This window comes from Symphalangus syndactylus, chromosome X, assembly GCF_028878055.3.
Source record: "Symphalangus syndactylus isolate Jambi chromosome X, NHGRI_mSymSyn1-v2.1_pri, whole genome shotgun sequence".
In the NCBI taxonomy this organism is placed as follows: domain Eukaryota; kingdom Metazoa; phylum Chordata; class Mammalia; order Primates; family Hylobatidae; genus Symphalangus; species Symphalangus syndactylus.
The window spans coordinates 55,936,840-55,947,759 of record NC_072447.2 but is presented as its reverse complement, the minus strand read 5'-3'; the positions used below and the strand labels follow the sequence as shown (position 1 = coordinate 55,947,759).

Sequence of the window (10,920 nt, the reverse complement as noted above, 5' to 3'; positions counted from 1 at the left end):
CACATGCCAGCTGGAGCTGCAGTCCTCTGGTGGCTCAACTGGACTGGATATCCGAGATGGCACACACATAGGCTGGCATTGACACTGCTACTGGCCAGGAGCTCAGCTGAGGATGTTGTCTAGAGCACCTACATGTGGCCTCTCCAGGATGGCAGCCTCAAGATGTTCAGACTCTTAATATGGCAACTGACTTCTTCCAGAGTGTCCCAAGAAAGTCAAGCAGGAGCTGCAAGGCCTTCTATGTCCTAGTTTTGGAAGTCACTTCCACCATACACTATTAGTTGACACAATCCCAAGCAATCAGATTCAAGGGAAGGGGCATAAACATCGCCTCCTGATAATAGGAGTGTCAAAGATTTTGAAGGCTATGTTATAAAACTTCCTATTATATTTGAATTGTGCTCTCCCAAAAAATGTTGAAATCCTAACCTGCAGTATCTGTGAATGTACCTTATTTGGAAATAAAGTCTTTGCAGATGATCAAGTTAAAATGAGGTCATTGGGAAGAGCCCTAATCCAATATGATTACGTCCTTATAAGAAGGAGAAATTTGGACACAGAGACAGACATGTCCCGAGGGAGAACATCATGTGAAGGTGAAGGTGATGATCAGGTGATGCACCTACAAACCAAAGGATACCAAAGATGGCCACGAAGCTACCAGGAGCTAGGAGAGAGGCATGGAACAGGTTCTCCACACAGCCTTCAGAAGGAACCAACCCTGCTAATACCTTGATTTCAGACTGTTAGCCTCCAGAATTGTGAGACAATGCATTTCTGCCATTTAAGTTTGGGGTACTTTGTTATGGGAGCTCTGGAAAACTAATACATTCTCATACTGGCTGATAGAATCCTGATTTTGTTTAAGAGGGCAACAAGCCCAGGTGAAAACATATATTTTCCCAAACTCCCTTGCTGCTTAGAGATAGCCATGTGACACTAACCTGCCAGGGATTTCTGGAAAAGCTTTGCTTATACAATAAAAGGCCATCTTTTTTCTGTCTCAATTTTTCCTTCTCACTGTCTGTAATGTGGACGTGAGGTATAAAAACAGATCAGCCATCTTGCGACTGCTTGTGAGGACAGAAGCAGATCAGGAATACGGAAGCCCTCTCAGCTCCACAAACAAGTCTCCATTGATTGTGCATCTCTCATGATCCAGGCACTGTTCTAGGTGCTGGGGACACTGACTCCCCATCCTCCTCTAGTGATCTGTCCTTAACTTCACTGGTAAATCATTGGTAGATCATTGGTAGATCAACTTACCAAGATAAATGCAGGAATAAAAGTGTAGATGTGATGTTATGAACTCCCACAGGGAAGCCTACCCAGCCTGCCAGAAGAACTTCCTGGAGCTCCCCACAGGGAGGAACACAAGACATGTGCAGCCTAAAAGTCTATCAGCCTCTGGGGAATGTCCTCCTCTCCCTCAACAAGAAACACACCTTCGTGGCATATCAGATGGTCAGATCAGGGCTCTCAGAAGCCCCGGAGTGCTGAGCACAGCGCAGCTTGGGCTGCCTGCAGTTCTCATGGCAGCCGCTACCTCAGGATGCCTAGCAACCAGCCTGTCCTGGGAGACACCTCAGGCTGCCACGGAGTAGCCAAGCTGCCACTGTTCTCAAGAGGGCTAATCAACGGAAACCTGAAAGAAGCCACACCGTGGATAAAACCGAGCCAGCCCAGAACCTGGCTGCTTGCTAACTTCCCTTCTGCAGGACGCCCTGCAGTCATCCCATTTCTCATCATCAATCACCAAAATCCAGAGTCAGAAGCCTCAGCTGCAGCAGCAACGTGACTTCCAGGGTTTTCTGCAGAAAACTAGGACACTAGGTTTCTTGCTGAACTGGGTATGGCTTTCCTCATGCCATAGGTAACCCAACCAGATTATCAGTGTGGACCTAAGGAGCCTGAGAGAGGAGGTTACCTGAGAACTTCTGCCAGTCCAAGGACATTGACACCCTCCATAGCACTAGCCAACATGCATACCTCCTTTCAGAAGCAACAGCTTACCAGAACCTTTTGGAAAACTCTGCTCGTGACTTCACTTCCAGAACCTCACCTCCCTCCGAGAATAAGTGTAAGTGAGGTCCTCTGAACAGCAGAAGGATGAATGTGGGTTTCCATAGTCCCTTGGCCAACAAATGTAAAGACAATGAAGGCCAGAGTGGGGTCAAATGTCAGCCACACAGACCTGTCTTGCAATCTCTAGTTGTATGGCCTTGCACAAGTTACTGAATCTCTCTGAGCCACAATTTGTTCAACTATAAAAAGAGATAATAAAACCATTATAGTCATTGAGGGGATTAAACAAGAACACTTATATACAGTGTTGTCATGAGAAAAACTTGGGACTGTAACACCCGCTCCTGCCTCCCAAACCGGGAAGGTGCTAAGAGACCAAAGAATGACTCGGACAAGTCCAGCTTGGCGAGTAGATGACTTTATTAAGACTAGATATGGGACACTCCTGGGTGGCAGCAGGACAGCTGTAGAGCTCCATACCACTTTCTGTCTCTAAGCTGCTTTTAAGCCGATTTTCTGGCTCATTGCCTACTGTGTGTGTGTGTGATGGGACTGTTTTTCTTGGTAGGTTCTCAGAAACCCTCTGGGATGTCTAGGTTCTTGGAAACACCTGTCCCTCGGCTGGGTACCATGGCCATGGCTCCCGGCCTAGCCTTTAGGGCTCAAGCAGAGGGCATATACCCTTAAGTAACCTGGTGCGGGACACATCACAATATGAGTGTCTAGCATGCTACCTGTCACATAGCAGTAGGGATTCGACAACCAGTGGTCTCCTTCCCTCCTTCCCTTGTCAAAGCTGTGATTTCTGAAGTCTTCTGGGGAAAGAAGCAATGAGTGATTGATTGGAGGTGCCCTCCTGTGTCCCTTGCAGAATGAAGTTCATGTCGTCTCCTATATATGTACCCCACAGCATGTGTCATGGTACTTACCTGTGGTACACACCCAGAGATACAATAATGAAGGAGTAAAGACGAGCAAAGGGAGAGCAAAGGTGGAGGATGAGAAAGACAGTCTCATCCAAATGGCATTTGCTGTTCAAGAACACTTTTGAAGCTGGGATAAAAACCAGTGGTGCAGTGAGTTAGCAATAAAATTCAGCTCTCCCTAGCATGCTGAATGCAGCCCAATATTTTCCCCACAGGCAGACTGAAAGAAAACCGCAGCATCCCCCAGACTTTGGAAGGATAGTGGGCAGAGGGCAGCAGCAGGCACACTGGAAAGAGAGCCTCAAGCCCTCAGGACATTCACATGCAGCCAAGCCCTCCCTCTGCTAGCCTTCTCTGCATATCCTTATACATGGTTCCCTTTCCCTTGTCATTTGCACTACCACCATCTCAGCCCTCGCCATCTCTCCTCCCCAACCCCAAGCACCTCTGTCCAAGCTGCTCTGCCAGCCTCCCCCGTGCCTCTCAGATTCATTGTCCTCATGGCATCTGATCATGGCAAACCACTCACATTTTATAAGATTTAAAAAAAAATAATACTCATAATGTTTAATCATCGTAAGAAAATTTGACAACTAAAAATGAGCTCCCTCGCAAATTTTAATGGACACACATCCCCCAGAGATAAGGAAATCAACGCAGGGAGAGACTCAGTCACTTTTGTAGGAATACTCATCTATAAAGCAGTAGATTCAGGATTCAATGCCAAACAGCCTCTTCCAAAGATGTGCTCCTAACCACTGTATATTCTGCCTCCGAGATAAAAACAAAATTGAAAAGGACGTTTGGGGTCAAGTTGTAGATCACGGATCAAACGCCATCCTCAGAAATTGTTATCTTGTTCTATTGGTATAAAAAGTCATTGCAGGCTCAAGGGAAGAGTGTGGTAAAGCTGGAACTGTCTTACAGCAGACGGGGCACCACCTTTCTGGAGGGTAATATGGTAAGTGGTATGAATGCAAAGGCCTACAAGGAGCTTTTTGATGCATTAATCTCAGTTTTAAACATGTATATGCAGAAAATAATTGGAGAAATGTATAAAAATATATGTATGGGTATGTGTGCTCACGGCAATAATATTTCAAATAACAAGAAAAAAAGAGGATCTGTGCTTGCTTCGGCACCACATATACTAGAATTGGAAAGATACAGAGAAGATTAGCATGGCCCCTGTGCAAGGATGACATGCAAATTCTTGAAGTGTTCCATATTTTTACAAACCTGACAAAAATAAGCAATGGGGAAAGGATTCCCTATTTAATAAATGGTGTTGGGAAAACTGGCTAGCCATACGTAGAAAGCTGAAACTGGATCCCTTCCTTACACCTTATACAAAAATTAATTCAAGGTGGATCAAAGACTTAAATGTTAGACCTAAAAAAATAAAAACCCTAGAAGAAAACCTAGGCAATACCATTCAGGACATAGACATGGGCAAGGACTTCATGACTAAAATACCAAAAGCAATGGCAACAAAAGCCAAAATTGACAAATGGGATCTAATTAAACTAAAGAGCTTCTGCACAGCAAAAGAATCTATCATCAGACTGAACAGGTAACCTACAGAATGGGAGAAAATGTTTGCAATCTATCCATCTGACAAAGGGATAATATCCACAGTCTACAACTAACTTAAGCAAATTTACAAGAAAAAAACACACAACCCCATCAAAAAGCGGGTGAAGGATATAAACAGACACTTATCAAAAAAAGACATTTATGCAGCCAACAAACATATGAAAAAAAGCTCATCATCATTGCTCATTAGAGAAATGCAAATCAAAACTACAATGATATACCATCTCACTCCAGTTAGAATGGCTATCATTAAAAAGTCAGGAAACAACAGATACTGGAGAGGATGTAGAGAAATAGGAATGCTTTTACACTGTTGGTGGGAGTGTAAACTAGTTCAACCATTGTGGAAGACAATGTGGTAATTCTAGGATCTAGAACCAGAAACACCATTTGACCCAGCAATCCCATTACTGGGTATCTACCCAAAAGATTATGAATCATTCTACTATAAAGACACATGTACACATATGTTTATTGCAGCACTACTCACAATAGCAAAGACTTGGAACCAACTCAGATGCCCACCAATGATAGACTGGATAAAGAAAATATGGCACATATACACCATGGAATACTATGCAGCCATAAAAAAGGATGAGTTCATGTCCTTTGCAGGGACATAGATGAAGTGGGAAACCATCCTTCTCAGCAAACTAACACAGGAACAGAAAACCAAACACCGCATGTTCTCACTCATAGGTGGGAGTTGAACAATGAGAACACATGGACACAGGGAGGGGAACATCACACACTGGGGCCTGTCAGGGGGTTGGGGGCTAGAGGAGGAATAGCATTAGGAGAAATACCTAATGTAGATGATGGGTTGATGGGTGCAGCAAACCACCATGGCACATGTATACCTATGTAACAAACGTGCATGTTCTGCACATGTATCGCAGAACTTAAAGTATATTAAAATTTTTTTAAAAAGGAAAAAAGAGGATCTAATCTATATATCCACAGTCGTCTGCACATTCCAGGCATTTCCACACCTTCATATTACCACCTTGCTGGTGTTCAGCCTGCAATGCCCTTGTCCGACTTCTCCATTCAGCAAATTCCCACTCAGCCTTCATGGCCCAAGGCAAATCCCTCCACCTCTGTATACACCTTCCTGGATCCCCTGAGCTGAAATTGATTACCCCTCCCCCTCGTGGCTTCAGATTGCTTTACCAGCACACCAAGTATATCTCTTTTATTTTCCTTTATTTTGAGTTTTATCAGTATCTGGCTTTCACCGTAGGCAGTTTCTGTCCTCATATAGCCCTCTACGTCTAACCCCCCACTCCCTGCCCCATGCTGCCTGACACATAGCAGGTACTCACTGACACCAAACTGAATTGTTTATGCCTTTACTTATACAGTGCATCATAATTTAGAAAGCACATTCAGATATTAACCTTTGATTTTTACCACATTAAAAAGCAGCAGAAGTAAATATTTTGCTCCCATTTTAGAGGCAAGAAAACTGGGGCTCATAATGGAGTTTTCCAAAGTCCACACAGACAGTGGGGATAGATGCAGGTGTAACTTTGGCCTTCTGACTTGAATGCAGTGATCTCTCCATGACACTAAGAGGGGAATGGGCCCTGGGGCACCTTATAGCAGGCTTCCCAGCCACCTTCATTGTGAGGAGACCTTATGATGTCCAAGGAAGTAGGAACAGGTCTTCTAAGAAGTCAGACCTCTTGAGATAAAGCAATTTATCCACCTCCCATCCTAACTATCATTGCTCCTCACACAACCCTTCAAGGCTGGTTCAGAACCTAAGTTCATCCCCAGTGCATACACCCAGCTTTAATTTTTGAACTGGTTCAGAGTGGCCTAACTCATTGCTAGGGTTCTTAGAAGCCCCCATCTTCCACGTCCATCAGGCAACCCCCTTAGCACCTATATAAGTTTGCTTTCTCCAATACCCTCACCTAACTTTGGCCCAAGCCTAAACCTGGACTTTATTCTTCAGCAGGGCCTGAGACACCAGCAAAGCAAAACAACTTTCCTCCAGGCTAGGACAGACCCCACCCTACACCAACTCATGGCCTCTCAGGTCCTCAAAGTGCTCCTATGCCCATATGCCTTGGAAGACTACTCCAATTGCCCGCTAAAAAAAAACCCAGCACATTGTCTGAGAACCTTTCCAATCACTCAAATATATGAGAAGACATTCCATCCAGTATGCAAAAGGATTTCAAGGGATTCAATTTTCAGAATTTCTCTCCTGACATCTGCCTGAGGACACACTTGTGATGGATAGGCAGACCCACCTTTCCTACTTCCTTTTTCACAATTTCCCTCTGCAACTCCACTGAATAAAAGGCCCACCTCTCACCCTCCCCGAATCTTCCACTGGTGCACTGCCCTGGGCAGTAAAAATGTTTTAGGTATCAAACAGAGGCATAATTTCACATTTGGGCTAGCATTGACAATGCAAATAACTCTAACCACTGTGTCCAATTCTTTATTTTCACCAAAACTGCTGAGAGACCTATGAATGTCATCAGCTGATCATTAAAATTAATTTTTGGACTGGGCATGGTGGCTCATGCCTGTAATCCCAGCACATTGAGAGGAGGATCGCTTGAGCACAGGAATTTGAGGCCAGCCTAGGCAAAATAGTGGACCCTGTCTCTACAAAAAATTTTAAAAAAATTAACCAGGCATGATGGTGTATGCCTGTAGTCTCAGCTACTTGGGAGGCTGAGGTGGGAGAATTGCTTGAGCCTGAGAGGTCAAGGCTGCAGTGAGCCAAGATTCTACCACTTCTCTCTAGCCTGGGTGACAGAGCAAGACCCTGCCTCCAAAAAAATTTGTAATAGTTTACTATAGCATCTTTGACATATGATGCAGAAGGAGTTTCAAGACCAAAATGATGTTACCATTATAAAATTCTTTCTACTCCAATATGCATATTTATGTGAACAAGCACTTAAACCTATAAGTATGAAAAATGGGAGTATAGTGTGATGCTGAACTCTTTCTAGCAATAAGTGACATTCATCCACAGATATAGCTTATAAAGAGATGCATTTCCAATAAAATTTTACTTTTATATTTAATAATTATTTCATTTATGAAAATTGCTTATATATTTGTGCTGTTTGATGTATAATAATGATGACCAATAATACAGTAAAGATAACTCAGTTGGGTACTAATAATATAGTACTGGTAACTTCATCAAGAAGAGATTTTTCTTAACACTTAGAGTCCTATTGTTCCTAATTTATTTTCTGCGACATGAAAATCTCCCCTGAAATCTAGGCATGTTTATCCAGTTGCTTATGTGATACTTCTACTGGGATACTTCTAATAGATATCTCAAACTTGACATGTCCAGAATCATACTTCTGATACACCTCCTCAAACCAGCTCTTCCTACTCACTTCCCCAGTTCACTTAAGGCATTCACATTCTTTTAGCCGCTCAGATTGAAAACCTTAAAGTTGTCCTTGACTCCAGAGGCTGCCATGAGAATGTGTCTCACAGGCCTCCTACACAGGAAATGTAATTGACCAAAAGCCCCAGATGTTGTGCTTGAAGTCTATCACTGCATTCATACTGAGTTCACCTCTTCCAGGGGCTGCTCCCTACCAACAGTTGATTGTGGCAGGGATGCTAAGACCTATTCCTGGGAGACGCAGGACTCCTTTGTTGGCCAACTGTGACTCGAGAATTCTCCAAAGGCTTTGCAAAATCTTCCTTAGACTGCATGGTGGTTTTGGACTCTCCCACCCAACCTTTTCTTCCTCTCTCCCTCATCAAGGGTAAGACTTCCATCATGGTCTGATGACTCTCCCAGATTTCCCTGGTTCCTTTCCTGTTTCCTTTACACACAGGAAATAATAATAATAAAATGCTTACATGCTTAATTGCATCTGGGCATCTGCTGCTCAGAAGACACAGATTAACACAATTCCTCTCTTTCTCTCTCATACTTCATATCCAATCAGCAAATCCCATCATCTCTCTTGAAAATACAGTTGATCCTTGAACAGCCTGGGTTTGAACTGCATGGATCCACTTAGACACAGATTTTCTTCTGCTTCTGCCACCCCTTGAAACAGCAAGGTGAACCCCTCTTCTTCCTCCTCCTCCTCAACCTACTCAACATGAAGACAACAAGGATGAAGACCTCTAAGACAATCCACTTACACTTAATAAATAGTAAATATATTTTCTCTCTTATGATGTTCTTAATAACATTTTCTCTTTTCTAGCTTAGTTTATTATAAGAATACAGTATATTATATATAAAACTATATTTTTATATATATTATATATAAAAACATATTTTTATATATAATATACATAAAAACTATATTTTTATATATAATATACATAAAAACTATATTTTTATATATAATATACTAAAAACTATATTTTTATATATATTATATATAAAAACACATTTTTATATATTATATATAAAAACACATTTTTATATATTATATATAAAAACAATATTTTTATATATTATATATAAAAACAATATTTTTATATATATTATATATAAAACAATATTTTTATACATATATTATATATAAAAACAATATTTTTACATATAATATATAAAAACTATATTTTTATATATATAATATATATAAAACTATATTTTTTATATATTATATATAAAAACTATATTTTTATATATATTATATATAAAAACATATTTTTTATATATAATATATATTTTTATATATATTATATATAAAATAAAAACTATATTTTATATATATTATATATAAAAACTATATTTTTATATATATTATATATAAAAACTATATTTTTATATATTATATATAAAAACTATATTTATATATTATATATAAAAACTATATTTATATGTATAATATATAAAAACTATATTTATATATATAATATATAAAAACATATTTTTATATATATTATATATAAAAACATATTTTTATATATATTATATATAAAAACTATATTTATATATATATTATATGTAAAAACTATATTTATATATATTATATGTAAAAACTATATTTATATATATAATATATAAAAACATATTTTTATATATATTATATATAAAAATATATTTTTATATATATTATATATAAAAACTATATTTTTATATATATTATATATAAAAACATATTTTTATATATATTATATATAAAAACTATATTTATATATTATATATAAAAACTATATTTATATATAATATATATAAAAACTATATTTATATATTATATATAAAAACTATATTTATATATATTATATATAAAAACTATATATATTATATATAAAAACTATATTTATATATTATATATAAAAACTATATTTATATATATTATATATAAAAACTATATATATTATATATAAAAACTATATTTATATATTATATATAAAAACTATATTTATATATATTATATATAAAAACTATGTTTATATATAATATATAAAAACTATGTTTATATATTATATATAAAAACTATGTTTATATATATTATATATAAAAACTATGTTTATATATATTATATATAAAAACTATGTTTATATATATTATATATAAAAACTATGTTTATATATATATTATATATAAAAACTATGTTTATATATTAAATATAAAAACTATGTTTTTATATATATTAATATAAAAACTATGTTTTTATATATATTATATATAATATATATTTTATATATAATTTATATACTATATATAATATATATTTTATATATAATTTATATACTATATATAATTTATATAAACTATGTTTATATATAGCTTAGTTTATTATAAGAATACAGTATATTATATATATAAAAACTATGTGTTAATTGACTATATTATCTGTAAGGTTTCTGCTCAACAGTAGGCTATTAGTAGTTAAATTTAGGGGGAGCCAAAAGTTGCGTGAGGATTTTTGACTGTGTGGGGGGCTCAGTGCCCCTAACCTGCACATTGTTCAAGGGTCAACTGTTTAACCAGGATCCAGCCACTTCTCACTATCATCAATCTGGTTCAAGCCATCATCATTTCTCACCTGGATTATGGCAACAGCCTTCTGTATCAGTCAGTGTGGTACATTAAAGACGCCCATAAATTCACTGTGCTCCTCTCTACTCCCTTGAACCTGGGCTTGGCCTCTCATTGCTTTCGCCAGTTGCATATAGAAGTGATACTGTGCCAGCTCAAGACCTAGGCTTTAAGAAGACTGGCAGCTTCTGCTTCCTCCCTCTTGGAACCCAGCCTTTATACTGTAAGTACTAACAGCCCAGTTGGAGGAGAATCAAAGCCTCTGGCCAACAGCCCCAGCTGAGCTCCCAGATGACAGCCAACTTCTCAGTCATGTGAGTGAGCCATCTTGGAAATGGATCCTCCAGTCCCAGCTACTCTAGCTGA

At 38.1% G+C, this 10,920-nt stretch overlaps 1 non-coding gene across 1 annotated transcript; it reads left to right on the top strand.

The window, feature by feature from the left end:
• The first annotated feature begins 4,077 nt into the window (after positions 1 to 4,077).
• LOC129476506 (U6 spliceosomal RNA) lies at positions 4,078 to 4,184 on the top strand. The gene has a single exon (XR_008654947.1). It is a non-coding gene; the product is annotated as a U6 spliceosomal RNA (small nuclear RNA).
• The last annotated feature ends 6,736 nt before the right edge of the window (positions 4,185 to 10,920 follow it).